Source organism: Numida meleagris, chromosome 5 (assembly GCF_002078875.1).
Source record: "Numida meleagris isolate 19003 breed g44 Domestic line chromosome 5, NumMel1.0, whole genome shotgun sequence".
Classification (NCBI taxonomy): domain Eukaryota; kingdom Metazoa; phylum Chordata; class Aves; order Galliformes; family Numididae; genus Numida; species Numida meleagris.
The window spans coordinates 15,966,950-15,980,999 of NC_034413.1; the positions used below are offsets into that span (position 1 = coordinate 15,966,950).

General features: G+C 38.8%; 1 protein-coding gene across 1 annotated transcript in view; it reads right to left on the reverse strand.

The window, feature by feature from the left end:
* The window catches only part of PCGF5 (polycomb group ring finger 5), a 53,258-nt gene extending 45,504 nt beyond the window's left edge, over positions 1-7,754 (reverse strand). The window contains exon 1 of the mRNA XM_021400665.1: positions 7,671-7,754. The gene's annotated coding sequence lies outside the window, so the exon portion shown is untranslated. The remainder of the gene's footprint in view (positions 1-7,670) is intronic.

The following is a 14,050-nucleotide window of genomic DNA, read 5'->3' on the forward strand; positions in this document are numbered from 1 at the left end:
TACCTTTATTGCTTTTTAACAAACCTGGCTTGATTACACTTAGTACAAATATATCCATTCAGCAAATGCAGCAAATATATCTTCAGCTGCAGTGGAAACATGCCCTTGGAGAGTCCACCTGTTCTAAAGAGTCTGCAGTCTAGCTGCATGAAGAAAAGAATGCATTATCAAGCCTGTTCTACAGAAAGAGCAAAATATTCTTGTCGCTTTCTTAAGAAATTTCTGATGCCAGCCACACAGACAGATATGACTGCCTAGGAATTAAACTTCCAACTTTCAAGTACCAATACATTGTATTAATCACAACATTACTCTTCATCTGAATGTTCATTTGACATGGATTTAAACCAGGCACCTAATCTCTGAGGTGAGAGATTTTATTTTGCATAAAATAGTTATATTGAGCACTAAACCTACACATCACCTCATACTGCTGTTGCTACTAGATCCTGAAAATAATCAAGTTCTCTGCAGTTACTTTAAAAACAGAATTAGTAAGGAATTAAAAGGTAAGTCTCCAATTTTCTGGATGTGGAGGCAAGTGTAACATTGTACGAGAAAAAATAGTTGGAAGATAAAAAGCTGGATTGTACAGAATTTCATACCTTACCCAATATCTTATCCAGTTTGTGTATTTATATATACAATTTATGCACTTGCAAAATAGGAATGAAACAGAAAGTTGCTTTGATTAAATTTTTGCATTCAGTTTTAGGCAGGAGTAATGACCACTTAAGATGATGAAGCATCAGTCCCATCAACTCATCTTTCTTTTTCTTATTAACAAACATCTCATGAACGAATGTGAATACTGCTATTTACACAGCCCAATCCCACACAGTGCCGCCATGACTTCCTGGAACAAGTTATTTTTATGTCTCTATGATGTAATTAAATGTACTTTTACCACCATTGTGATGAAGAAGTTGTTGGGCAATATACGTCTAGTACTGATAGACTGCTTTCCAGCTACATATTCATTATTAAAAAGGAAATAAAAATGCACAGTTAGGCTCATTTCCAAAGCAGCAGTTAAAACAAACAGTAGTGGGAACAGGAATACTGTCTCTCTGTATATTCGTAATTAACTGAAAATACTTTTGGTGCCAAATTAAAGAATGCCATTACAGATTCAAGCACACACACATATTATACTCTGCAGCTAGGTTTAAAGACAACATTGTCATCACTGCACTCTGTGCGGCATAGCTAGAAGTGTACTTGTAGTCTGGAGATGTCTAATTTTATTCTACAAGTACCACGACCTCCCAGCAACTAGGAGGGAAGATGTGAAGCATAAGATACCACCAGTGTCCACAGTGCACTGATAACTGTGAGCAGGCAAAGTATTGTTCCTCCTAACTCCTGTAAGACTTTCTACACTACACTATCTAGTAAAAATGCTCTGGAAGCATGTGGACACAGTTAAGAACTGAGGTGATCCTCTGCTCTGTTACAACTCTTAGTCCAGAAGCCACAAAGATGGCATTTGAATTCTGCAGATGTCACGTTAACTTTGAGCATATAGTTAGGTTGCGATGAAGACTGCACATGCAAAAATGCCCATATGAATACACTGCATTTCCATTCCTTTTCCTAGAGATGCAAACAGGATGTTTACATACTAAGTACCTCCTTCTCTGCCTTCTACAATACCTCAATACTTCATAAGCGCCCAAGTGAACTCTAGTTCACAGTGACACATCTCACTAATGACATGTGCGAGCAGATACAACAATAAGGTTTTCACAAAAGATTCAGATATCATTCTGGAAGAAAAAAATGCTTACATGAGGAATGCTGCACTGCTTATATCCCTACAGACTCCATGTCAACAAAAATAAAGGGCACCTGTTTGCTCTATTCCCAAATGAGAACTGTTGGTAAACCTACAAAACTCTTAGGTGATTCCAGCAAAAAAAGAATTTTTTTTAAAATCAGTTTGACTAGATACAACTGCCAAACGTGATTTTTCAGATCTCATTTCTCTGTGAAAGAAATACATTATGTTAGACATGAGTAGGTGGAAACATAAAACATCTAAGCAAAACGTCTACAAGACTCCTGCACAAAAAAATAAACAATCTGTTTGGAAAAAGTCGAGCATAAAATACTTCCCCAGTTATTTGTGCAATGCACATAACTGTACATATAGTTTGTTTCCTACACTTACTGATTTAAGTACATATTTGTGTCCAAGATAAACATAAATTCTTATTTTTTAGCTCATTCAAGTCTTGAGTAACTTCAGCAGGACAGACTGCTTAGATACGTTTAAGGGAATTCAGCCACAGATTCATAACAATCTTTAAAATGTTTAATACTATTTCACTATTACCTCTTTCATTCTAGATATTAATGGAAAATGCAGTGTTTGAATTCCTGTATTAATTGATTGTGGAGGCTTTTTGAAAACCTGAGTATAAGACAGCTTTTTACAATTTTTTTAAGCTAAAAATGGGTAGGTTGAGATTAGATATAAGGAAGACATTCTTCAAGATGAGGGTGGGGAAGCACTGACACAGGTTGCCCACAGAATGCCCCATACCTGGAGGCATTCAAGGCCAGGTGGGATGGGATCCTGGGCCCTGACCCAGGGGAGGTGTCCCTGTCTGTTGCAGAGGTTGGAACTGGATGGTTCTTGAGGTCCCTTCCAATCCAAACTATTCTGTGATTCTATGATTACTTGCAAAATAAATAAAAGGCATTCACTTAAGTCGGGCTTTCTTCTTTAAGAAACTCTCATGGAAAGCTGATCTTGGACCATTCTCCACTCTAGCTAGTTTGCTTTTATCAGTTGGTAAAACAACACATTTTTATATGTTTATTTTCTAAGAGTATAAAAATATAAACAGAGAAGGGTTTAATATAGAACAAATGAGGAACAGCATTTTTACAGAAAACCAAATGGCCAAGCACATAGCTAACCTACACTGAGACCAACATGTTATATAAATACAAAGCATAGCTCTCCCTTGTACCCAAGGAAAACTTTTGCAGGGCTTCAGGAGTATCTGTTGCTTTACTTTCCATATACTTTTTGAATATTACCAACCATAAAGGGATATAAAAACTCATTTGAAATTTAAATGAGCAAGTAATTCAAAGGACCACGTCACACCCTTATAAATTGACAACAAATTAAACTAGATATGCTATTCTTGAAGATGTCTCATCTGTTTAATAGCATCCTACAAACTTCTCAAAATACATGTTATTGGATTCTGCTTTTACTGAATTAGCAATTTGAATCCTGGGAATGTTCAAGTGCTCACATGCAGTACATTCTCTGCTAGGGTTGTGTACAGCTTAGCAACCAAATGCTGCAGTAAAGACTGACTGCACAACCTTTACTGTAATACATACCAAGACAGAAAGATCCCTGTGAGCGTCTAATCTGAGATGCAAACAAATACACACACAAAAAATCAACACTGGACTTAAATGTATTCATTCCCGTCTCAAGTTCAATAGACCGCTTGGACTACATCATCATTCTCCATTTCCAAGACTATCAGCACTGAGGAATCCACCACAATAATTAGTAGTTTGAAATAGTAGAAATAAATAAACCAACCCTTAATTGTGTCTCTCTTACTACCTCATTCACTGAGCTACAGTCACTTGATTGTTCAGTCTTCAGGACTGAACTATCTGTTTTTTAATATCAGCTATTTTCTCTCAAATGTTTTAATTTAGTATACAAAAAAATAATAATAATACTAAGGGATAATTTGCTTACTGCCTAGAAGAGCCACCTTAGATTTACTAAGCTGAACTGATTGTGTGCACAGTCTTCCATGATAAAGCATGTGTCCCAAGTCCCATATCATTCTTTTAACTCTTCTATATACTCTTTTCGAGTTTTCAGCATCTTCCTTGAAATTGAATTGCCAGAACCAAGTTCTGTATTTGAGCAGTGATTACACCACTTAGAAGCACAGAAGCACTGTAAGTCAGCAGCTCCTTGATATTCCCCCTGCCCATTCATCCATGACTACCTTCGTTCTTTTATCACCCCCTGACATGGGTGGACGAATATATTGTGACCCTACAAGACTCTTTCAGAAGTCTGTGCTTTGTGCAAAAAGAATAAGGCACTCTGCAAGTAGAACCTACAAATGGTTTCCTCATATATCATCTCCCTTTTGCTCTTTTCCTATTCCTCCATTTTATTATTTTAGACCTTCCAAGAGATTGGGAACATGCCCATGGAAGTCTGTAAGACTTCTATTTGAACTCCTCTAACAACAGGATGCTTAATTATGTTCAGATAGGTTACACTGATTTTAAAATTATCCCCATGTTTTTTTTTTTTCTTCTGTTGTTTCTCTCATGAACATCTAAACATCGCTTAATTATTTCTGAGTTGTTAGGATGTCGGTACCTACCCCCTTTATGCATTCTCTTGCTTCCATCTCCTTTATGATGCTTTGATTTCACATTTAAGTTGTACTCTACCATATGAGTAAAATGTTGTAGGGGAATCAAGATTATAATACTTTAAGAATATTGTCAGATTATATCTCCATTTCTCCTAATGCACTGGTCTTGATTCAAAGTGTTATGGCACTTGTTAAACCTTGTTTCTCCTCTCTTTGCTCCCTGTCTTTCCTTCTGGTTGCCCTGCACACAGAAGTAACAAGCCTCTAGCTCCAGCATTTGTAACCAGTTGAAATCAGTACTTAGCAATATTGAGAACATAACTTGCATTTCAGTTCAGAGGACAATAAATGGGTGTTTTTATGTAACAGCAGCTAGGATAGGAGCCTAGAAAACATACATTGTGACCTTCCAGTCTACTCTGTTGCACAGAGAAGGCTTTGGAAATTGTACCTCTAAGTCCATCTACATAAGACATAGAATAACCAAGCTATTTCTGTAGGATTTGGTGGCTGAAAACAACAAGAGCCTAGTACTAGAAAGTTTTCCTGTCTTTCTAGACAGTTTTAATCAATAATATTTTTCTTACCTATAAGACACTTCAACCTTTAGATAAAGCATGAAAAATACCATGGTGGATATCTTGTACAACAGAGTAAGAACTATGCTAGTCTGAACTCATGTAAACTTAGTTTTCCTAGTAAGAAGTAATTGTTGCCTGGCCAGCACTGACTCAGTGGAACTATTTTACATGCTCCATATTAAGTGAGGTTTGTCTTCCAGAGTAGTGATCTGAATTCCAAGGAAAATATTTAGAATTTCATACCAGAACTTGTACTCTACATTCTGCTCCACAGTCCTTCTGTGACTTCTTTTTAGTTTACTCAAATTTCTTCTTACTCTGAAATCTGTCTTCTACCTGGAGTTTTGGTTTGTTCCTTGTACTTCTCAGATGAGCAAGAACAAGCAAAATAAATAAATCAATAAACAAACAAATAAATAAAAAGACTGAATGGATATGAAACCCTGCTAACTCAGAAACACGGGTGTTACAGAGAAAAACACAAGGTTAAGAATTCAAACCCAAAAGACTGCAAACATATTTACACAGACAGCAATCCCAGCCCCCCCGACTGAAAACATTTAGCACCTACTTCCTTACAGGAAAACACTTTTTATAAAGACACTTAAGTCATTAAGCCCAGTGGTCTCTGGCACAAGTAATTATGTGGTACACATTGAGAAGCGGTTCACTTCTGCAAGGACATTCTATCTATACAGGTCCTTCAGATTGTTCTCCTGCAAACACCTGATCTACTGCCTCTAGAGAAGGAAAACAGCCTATCCATCTCCTCCAGCATCTGTGCATGGTCCAGAGAAAAGTACAAGCTGCTAAAGCAACTATTCCATAATAGAGATCTCATTCTTTGTTAGCAGCACTTGAAAAAGTTCTGGGGCTCCTGCTCTGTTCTGGTTCTGGGCATACTAAACAGACTGATTTTGGTACATAGTGGAAAAGGACAGCAACTTTGCAGTCAGCAGTTCGATATCCTGGCACTGTTTAGCACTATAGCTCATATGAAGTTACTGTATCCATGTATTTGGTATAGCTCCAGGGAATAATGCATGCAGAGGTGGTGACTTCCATGTGAGTTTTGCTCATGCTAACATCATACAATGAGCACTGGAGGAGCACCAGGCTTTTTAGCCACTGCTTAAAATGTGCAGCCCACAGAATACATGGATAGAAGTAATCGATTAAAAGGAAAGTTGCTATTGTTTAGCACCTAAATTGGTGCTAAACATGGGAAAATAAATAAAATAAACATGGGAAGAAACACAACGCTTTCTGTAACACTCCTGTCAAATACTTGTCTGAATACTCACGATCACCGATGCCAAAATGCTACCACTCCCTTCTAGAGCAGTGCCGCACTGAGCTGCCTGACTTCCCTGATGACAGAATGCTCCCACAGCACAGGCTCCTGAGACATCTTTCAGCACACCATGCTCAGCAATGCTTATACTACTCTTAGTGGTAGGAAAGCACAAGAATCAACATTTATCTGTCAGTCGCAACTTCTGGGGAGTGATTAGGCTTATCTCTGTGAACAAGGTAAATCTCACTCCCTCCAATAAGCACCACCAGTGCCATCCTACTCAGCAAGGCATAGAGGAAAGGCTCTGCACTGTCCAGCTTTAAGGACTGTGGGTTTTTAGCACACAGTTACGTTAGTTGTTCCCTACATTCTGCCCGCCTCTTCCTACAGATACCATGATCAGACCTCATCCACGAGATCACGGTCGCAGCTCTCCAAGTTACAGCTTGTTTCTTTAATAAAGTATTTTATTGACTCTTGTTTGTTTGAATGACAAGAAAGGCTGAGCGCTGGGTCCCAACGCAGCGAGATCTGCCTGTGCTGTATGCTGGCTGGAAACCGCTGTGGTGTTACCATGGCACTGAGCCACAGCTAGCACCACCTTGGTGCTGCTGACCACAGGCAGGGATGGATCTCCCCTGCTCCTCCAAGCTCAGGCAGCAGGAGCTCTCAGCTGCTAAAATCCCACAGATGTACCTTAACTCAGATTTAGTTTGAGGAATAAAATAGAACCTTAGTACCTCCAAACAGCACACCCAAGTACTTTTTGGAAAAAAATGGTACCTGAATGACTAGCACCACTCCCTGAACCTATTTATCTATGACATACCTTTGTATAAATAGACAGTCTTTGGGCAAAGCAACGTCTTACATGTCTCCATGAAAGCAAAGTCAGCTCAGTCCCATAGCTAGATGGAGTCTTCTGAGATTGATACAACTTCAGCAAAAATTACAGACTCCAACAGAGTTCCAAAATAAAATCTGTTCCACCAAATAGTCATCGAGCATGCAAGATGGGCAGAAACTAGTGATCCAAGGTGGCATTTAGCTTCCCTAAGCAGGAGATCATTCTTCATCTTCCTGCCTCAGTCTAAGCACATTCTATATTCTCCTGCAGAAAAATCCCACTGATAAATTTCCAGTTCATTCTATAAACACTTTACAGCAGTATCATGAACAAGAGGATGCTGTGGAGAAAACTCTTCTTAGTAATGGATAAATTATGGTCATGCCAATAGCCTAAACTAAGAAGCATCCTAACTTTAGTCCTTTAGTCTTAAAATAGTTACATTACAATGGCCTAATTTTTACATTTAACAGCCTGCCATGCTCAAAATACAGAAATTCCACTGCAGAGTCAGTATGACTCCACATGTTGGTTAGTAGCAGCTTGACTTCTGTACCTACCAAGCACATCTCACATGTCCAAATGAAGAGGATCAACACAAAATAGTAAGGCTTCAAGGGAAGAGATGTTCTTCGCCTGTTGTTCTCTCTATTTGCTGATAGCAGAGGATAAAATGAGGCTTAAGAAGTTTGTTCCCTGCTGGTCTCAGACTCCAACCCTTCCCAGTTACTGCCCCTACCCAATTACTCAACTTCTGTCTTCACATTTCCCTGTGCCTAGATCCTCCCGGTGGTTTCTAACTTCCTCTGCTCTTTTTGCAAACAGACATCACTTGCATTTTTTGCTCCACTGCAGAGCTGTTACCTCTTCCTCCTTCATGATGCCTGTGCCTCAGCATACAGCCGATTTCTTCCTTTTCAATATTTGTATCAAAGTGCATATTGGAATTCAAGAAGGGACAGGGAAAGCTCTACTCCTACTTGGCTGTAGGTGCCTTTGGAACATACAGCTTCCAAACTCTTCCCATAACATACACAAACTCAGATTTTTTTTCAAAGGCTCATACTTTGATCAAACGCTGTTCTACTTTCACAGGCACAAAAAAATAATAATAAAATAAAATAAAAAATCATAATGTAAGGGCCATATCTAAGCCAAATTTTAGGTCCTGGCTTAATGAAAAGATTACAAAAAAATTGCTTAACTGGGCAAAATGACAACTTTTCCCTAATCTTACTCTTGCAATCATTTAATAATTCACAATTTTATAAGCAATTGAAGGCAAGGTCTGTGAAAACTCAACTATTCACAAGCACAAGCAGCAGTTATGGTTAGGATTTCCTCTATCTATAGACATATCCAATAGTGGCATAAAGTTACAGATCAACTGAAGTTTGAGTTATAGCCGTTGTCATCAGCTAAGGCTGAAGTTCTAGATGAATATTTATGCATTCTATCTTGGATTCCTGAGACCCTTGACATTCCCTTTTAAAACATACAGCAACAAAACCATGCTAATCAGCTATCATCACCGGTAGAAAATGTAGAAAAATTCTTTTCAACCAGTAAGACTGAATTACCCATCAAAACTGCCTCCACAAAATGATGGAAACTATAAATCTAAAGGTCCAGTACCGGGGAGGTCCATGCAAATATCCTGTACGTGTCAGAGATGCTTGAGAAACCTGGCAAAGGACAGGTAGATGGGGGAAGTCAGGGGTTCTCCACTGCCAGCAATGAAGTCAGATGAAGAGTCTGCCTCTGGTGGTCAAGGACCAGAGGACACCTAGCTGACACCGGCATCTCATGTCCACCTGACCCAAACCTGCTTCCAGTGCAGCAACCCAGTAAATATCCAAGAAAGGAAGCCTAGAGATTACCCTGGCTAAATATTAAAGAACTGCTTTCATAACGTATACTTCAAACTTGGAAACTAGAATTCATAGATCTAGGTATCAACAGTTATAGACTTGGAGATAACGGCCTATACAGCATGATGACTCTTCTCACATACTTCACTTCCACCTAAAACCTTCTGTGTTCTGATAGTAATGACCTCTGCGCTCTCTCTGACTGTGATGGAGAGTGACCTCATGATTTTTCCCTTTCCAAACATGTGCTTTATTTTACAGATGACAACCACACTTTTCTCCCAACTTGTCTATCTGATTAGCCTCACTACAATAAACTCAAGGCAACTATTTCCAACTCATCCTAAATCTGCACTTACCTGAACCCCGGAGCAGATCTAATGGACCAGTTGTACCAGAGAAGGGACACAACCCTGGGGGTTGTTGATCCATTTGTAAGTCCACACTAGCCCAGTAGGAAACTTGTTTTTATTAGTTTCTGGCTAGGTAAGTTAATAGTTTTGGAGTTCAGTGACTGCCAGGGTTCAGACAGCATAAGAGACAGCAGCAGCATTTCCCTCTTTCAACAGCAGTGACTGTAGAAAGCCTCTAAAAGTGCACCCTTAGTCCAGGGCTTGCTGCTGTTATTTTAGACCTGAATGGCTTACATGCCCAATAGTTTTTTTCCCTATTGCAGTAGTTGGTCTTGTAAGAGCTGTTGCACCTTGAGAAGCCAGACGTTACTGAAAAGCTCCTCTGCTAGAAGTTCACTACTGGTTTCCTCAAGCTCCATACTGAATTCACTGGAAGAGCTCCTTTGAATTGTAGACTAATCCCAAACAAATCTATGTTCCAAATTTCCAGCAGCAAATGCACAGAAGTTATGTATCCATAGCACATTTTAAACACTTGCCTGTGTGAGGCACCAACTGTCACTGAGTACATCATTCCAAATCAATTTGTTTGCATTCTTTGACCAATGTCTGCACAAAACAGTTGCAAATTTTGGTAAATACGTATATGGGATGAAAGCATGAAAATTTACTTTATCTGTGATATATCAAAAGCTTTATGATGGAAAGCTGAAAAATATTGGTTTGATTAAGCAGCCCTTCAAAATCACTTTGTAAGCAGGGAAATTCTACAGTCAGAATCAACCAAGAGTACTTAGTCAAAATACCATTTATATCACATAAAGGCTCTTTTGTCTCTGCAGCAACTACTGATGATTCTTCAAAGAAGTAAATAACAATTTTATAAAGCTGTGAAAGAAAGAAAAACCCTTAACTTCATTCAATCCACACACTGGCTATTAAGAGCTGATCTTCCACAAAAAGAACTGCATTTTCATTATGAAATTAATCAAAAGCTTGGTTTCCTACATGTTCCGTTCTTCTTCCAGAGGGAGGAGACATATAATCACTCTTCCTTTAATTAGTGGTGACACTTCTCTAAGAATAATTCAAGTCATCAAGACTTTTCTCCTCTTATCTCAAGATTTTTTTTGTGACAGAGAGAATTTATCTGCCTGTCAGATCTGATCAGCAGCAACTAGCATTGAAATCTGTCTTCAGAATATTTAATGTTTGGATTCTGTTACTGTAAGGTGCTTTGTTAGTGCACAAAGATTCCAATAGATACAACACAATGCAAAAAGTTATCTGAAAATTGCATGGAAGAAACTTAGATAATCCAAACACATTTTACAACCCAAGGGAAAGTGATAGTTTCTCTGAACACAGATTGTAAATTCTAATAAACAATCCATCAAATCCAAAGTAAATTAATCAGGCAATGATATTTTACCAGAACTGTTAGAAAAAGGAACCAGAACTAGGAAGCACAATGGGACGTCTTTCGCTATTGAAAGGAACTTCAATGTCTCTACACACAGCTTTACATACAGCTTCAGATTCAGGAAATTAATAGCTTGTTCTAGGTCATGTAATCAGTATTACATTGTATTATTATGTCAGCAACTGCTAAGGAGACTGAGTGTTAACATTTGGAGAGCTTCTTTTATGACTCAAGCCTTTCTATTGATCAAGGTCAGCAAGTGCTGTCACTGCAGTGACAAAGCTACAGGAGAAATTATGACCTTACAAATACTTTCAATCTGCAGGTACCTCCTTTATGCATCAAATTCAGAAACTGTGAAGAACACAGTGATTAGAAGAAAGCCAAGGCTGGAAATGGAGACTACTGCATAACAGCATCACGGGTTAGGACACTCAGTGGGGACTGCAAAACAACTGGGGAAGAATGCACATTACAGCCTATGTTCCTGTCTTGCAATTTTTTTTTACTTCTATGATTTATCTTCAATTTTATATGACGGAAAACAAAAATGAAAAGTCTGTAGGCAGATGAAAACATAAAAATTAATGCAACTGTGCCCTCCTATATTTATCCTATCTCTATGAGTACATACTAAAATACATTGATTTCTTATACGATGGCATAAACTTTAAAAAATGCAAATGTTAATGCATATGAAAATGTTCTATTTTATAATTCTAAAGAGAAATCTTGGATATTCTACTCCCAAAAATTAGTTTGTCAGCTGCAGCCACTGCCTGATAAAAAGTCAAAAAATCATTGCCGATCCTACAACTATAAGATCATCACTGTTGCAAATGGACCTGGGTATTTTTTTGTTTGGTTTGGTAATATGGAATTTGTTAGTCCTGGCTGAAACTGCTACAGAACAACTACACTAGTTCCAAGAGAGTAATCAATGAACAGTCATGCTTCCAAGGATCACTGTAAAGAGAAATGAATATAAATGTATGAGTTAACCCTACACTGTAAATCCATATATTCCCTATACTCTGATGCAGTGCCAGTGTGAAATTACCCCTGTAATTCCAAGCTGAAGATAAATTGCTCCCCCCGCCATCAACTTGTAACCATCCCACTTGGTACCTCATGGAAGAAATCAGCTGTAGCAAACTCATCTGTCTATATTCAGCAAAAGTAGCCTCTAACTCCATGCCTTTGCAAAGGGAAGCTCAGCTATGTAAAGTGATTCCAAGTCCACAACTGAACAAACTTCTACCTGCGGCACCATGGGGCATTTTGGCTACAAAGGAAAATTAGAAATCACGTTTTTATTTTTAAAGAAGGTCTAGAAGATACTATAAAAAGATTGCATAAATAAATTACAACCAATCTGTGCCTTACAGAAGGTCATCACTAGGACTGTTTTCATTCCCATCACATTTAAGAATTCCTATGAGATTTTTCCTGCTGAACTACGTTAAAACAATACTGAAGTTTTATTTTTCCTAGAGTTTATTTTTTGCTTTTGGTGGCATTCATGGGCTCCCTCACCTGAGCTTCACAATAGTCACAAAAATGTGAATTTAGATTTCATATTCTCTTTCATTTGTACTGGTGTCCACTCAGCCTCATTTTACTCATAGTGGTGGTCATTGGACAAAATGGTTCTATGAAAACTGTAAAACTTTTCAAAAACTGTTGTTTTGTTTATTTTTCTGCATGCTGGAATAGAAATACAATAGAGATTTGGGCAAAAACATCTAAAGCAGAAGGTATTCTTATTACTTATTTCCATAGAGGGTGGAAGCCAAATCAACCAGGACAGCAAAGTGCTGGAATTTTTACCAACACAGCAGGAATGACAAAGCTTTCCCCAAAGGTCACAGTACAAAAACTAAGCTGCAACAGGTGATCCAAACAAATGCACAGGGCAGAGTTGGGAAGATGGGGGTAAGAAAAAGGATGCAAGCAGTTCTACGGCAATTACAGACTGACCCTCCCCGCTGGTATCAGATTTTACTCTCTGATTCAGCTGTCTGCTATCCATACCGAGCCATAGATTTTTCCGAGAAGTAGGTAATTGCCAGAAAGTTGCCAGAAACAATGCATCTTTGTCAGAACTAATTTTGTAAAGCCGCCATCAATAACATGCATAGAATGAATCATACCAATGAATCAGGATAAAAACACAGTTTCACCATTTAAGTCCCAGTGCTTCTTCTTGGTGCATCCACAGCAGTGACTTACTGTGCAGAAAGAGCTCTTATTGATAAGAATTTGCTTTGAGTAGAAGTGATATGGCTGCGACATGGTTCTCCTCCTTGTGGCAGAGCCAGCACTGATTCACGGGGGTCACCAAAAACACCCCATTTGCAGTGTTGGATAACATAGAAACACACACACAAAGAACACAGGCCTTCAGCAGTCCCTGCTCAGTGCCTTCGTGCCACACTCTTTAGAACAAACAGCCAGAGCAACCCCAGCCACCAGAGTAGGCTCAGCGTGACCCACAGCAGACTGCAACCAACCGCAGCCTGGTGCCTCCTCCCATCAGCTCGTAATGCAAAAGTACTTCAAGGAAGTGAAGATCCTCCCAGTAACTTTTCCTCTCATCTTTAAATTGTTCTGGGACAGAAAAGCTTCTTTTCCTCATTAGGTCTTTAATGAAAATAAGATGATTTCTAATACTATGGCAAACTGGCAGGCTGTTTTATAATTTCAGCCAAACCTAAAAACCTACAAAATAATGACAAACAGAGGAAGAAAATTCTTCCCCAACAGGAAATAAATGACTGATGAGCAGTAGCAAATGACTGGTTTGGCCAGATGTTAGGAAATTTGCTTAGACATAGATGAATTCAGATATTAATATGGGACAAATGGTTTCAGTTTTAGGTAACCAGCCAGATTTATGCATTTCACATGTAAGAACTAACAGTGGCAGCTGTTGAGACCAGAGTGGTCAAGTAACACCACATATCCTTCATTCCAGAAGTGCCCCACATTAGGCAGTGGGCAATTTTTATTTTATAAACAACAATTAAGATGGAGTGGATGGAGGTTGTTTCCCACACGCACCCATGCAGCCTTCATGCAGCCTGGCCGCTGCCTGCGCTGCACCTGTTCTGCTCATTGCCAGCCTCAGCCTCAGCCCCTGTCATGCTGTACTTTTCATGGCACTACACTTACTGGGAAAAAAAAAAAAAAAAAGCACGAGAAAAACACGGTAACGGGAGAAATAAACTTCGCTGTAGGAAATATCCAAGCCACCGCTGATCAACATGCAAGAACAGAGCAGCTACAACTCC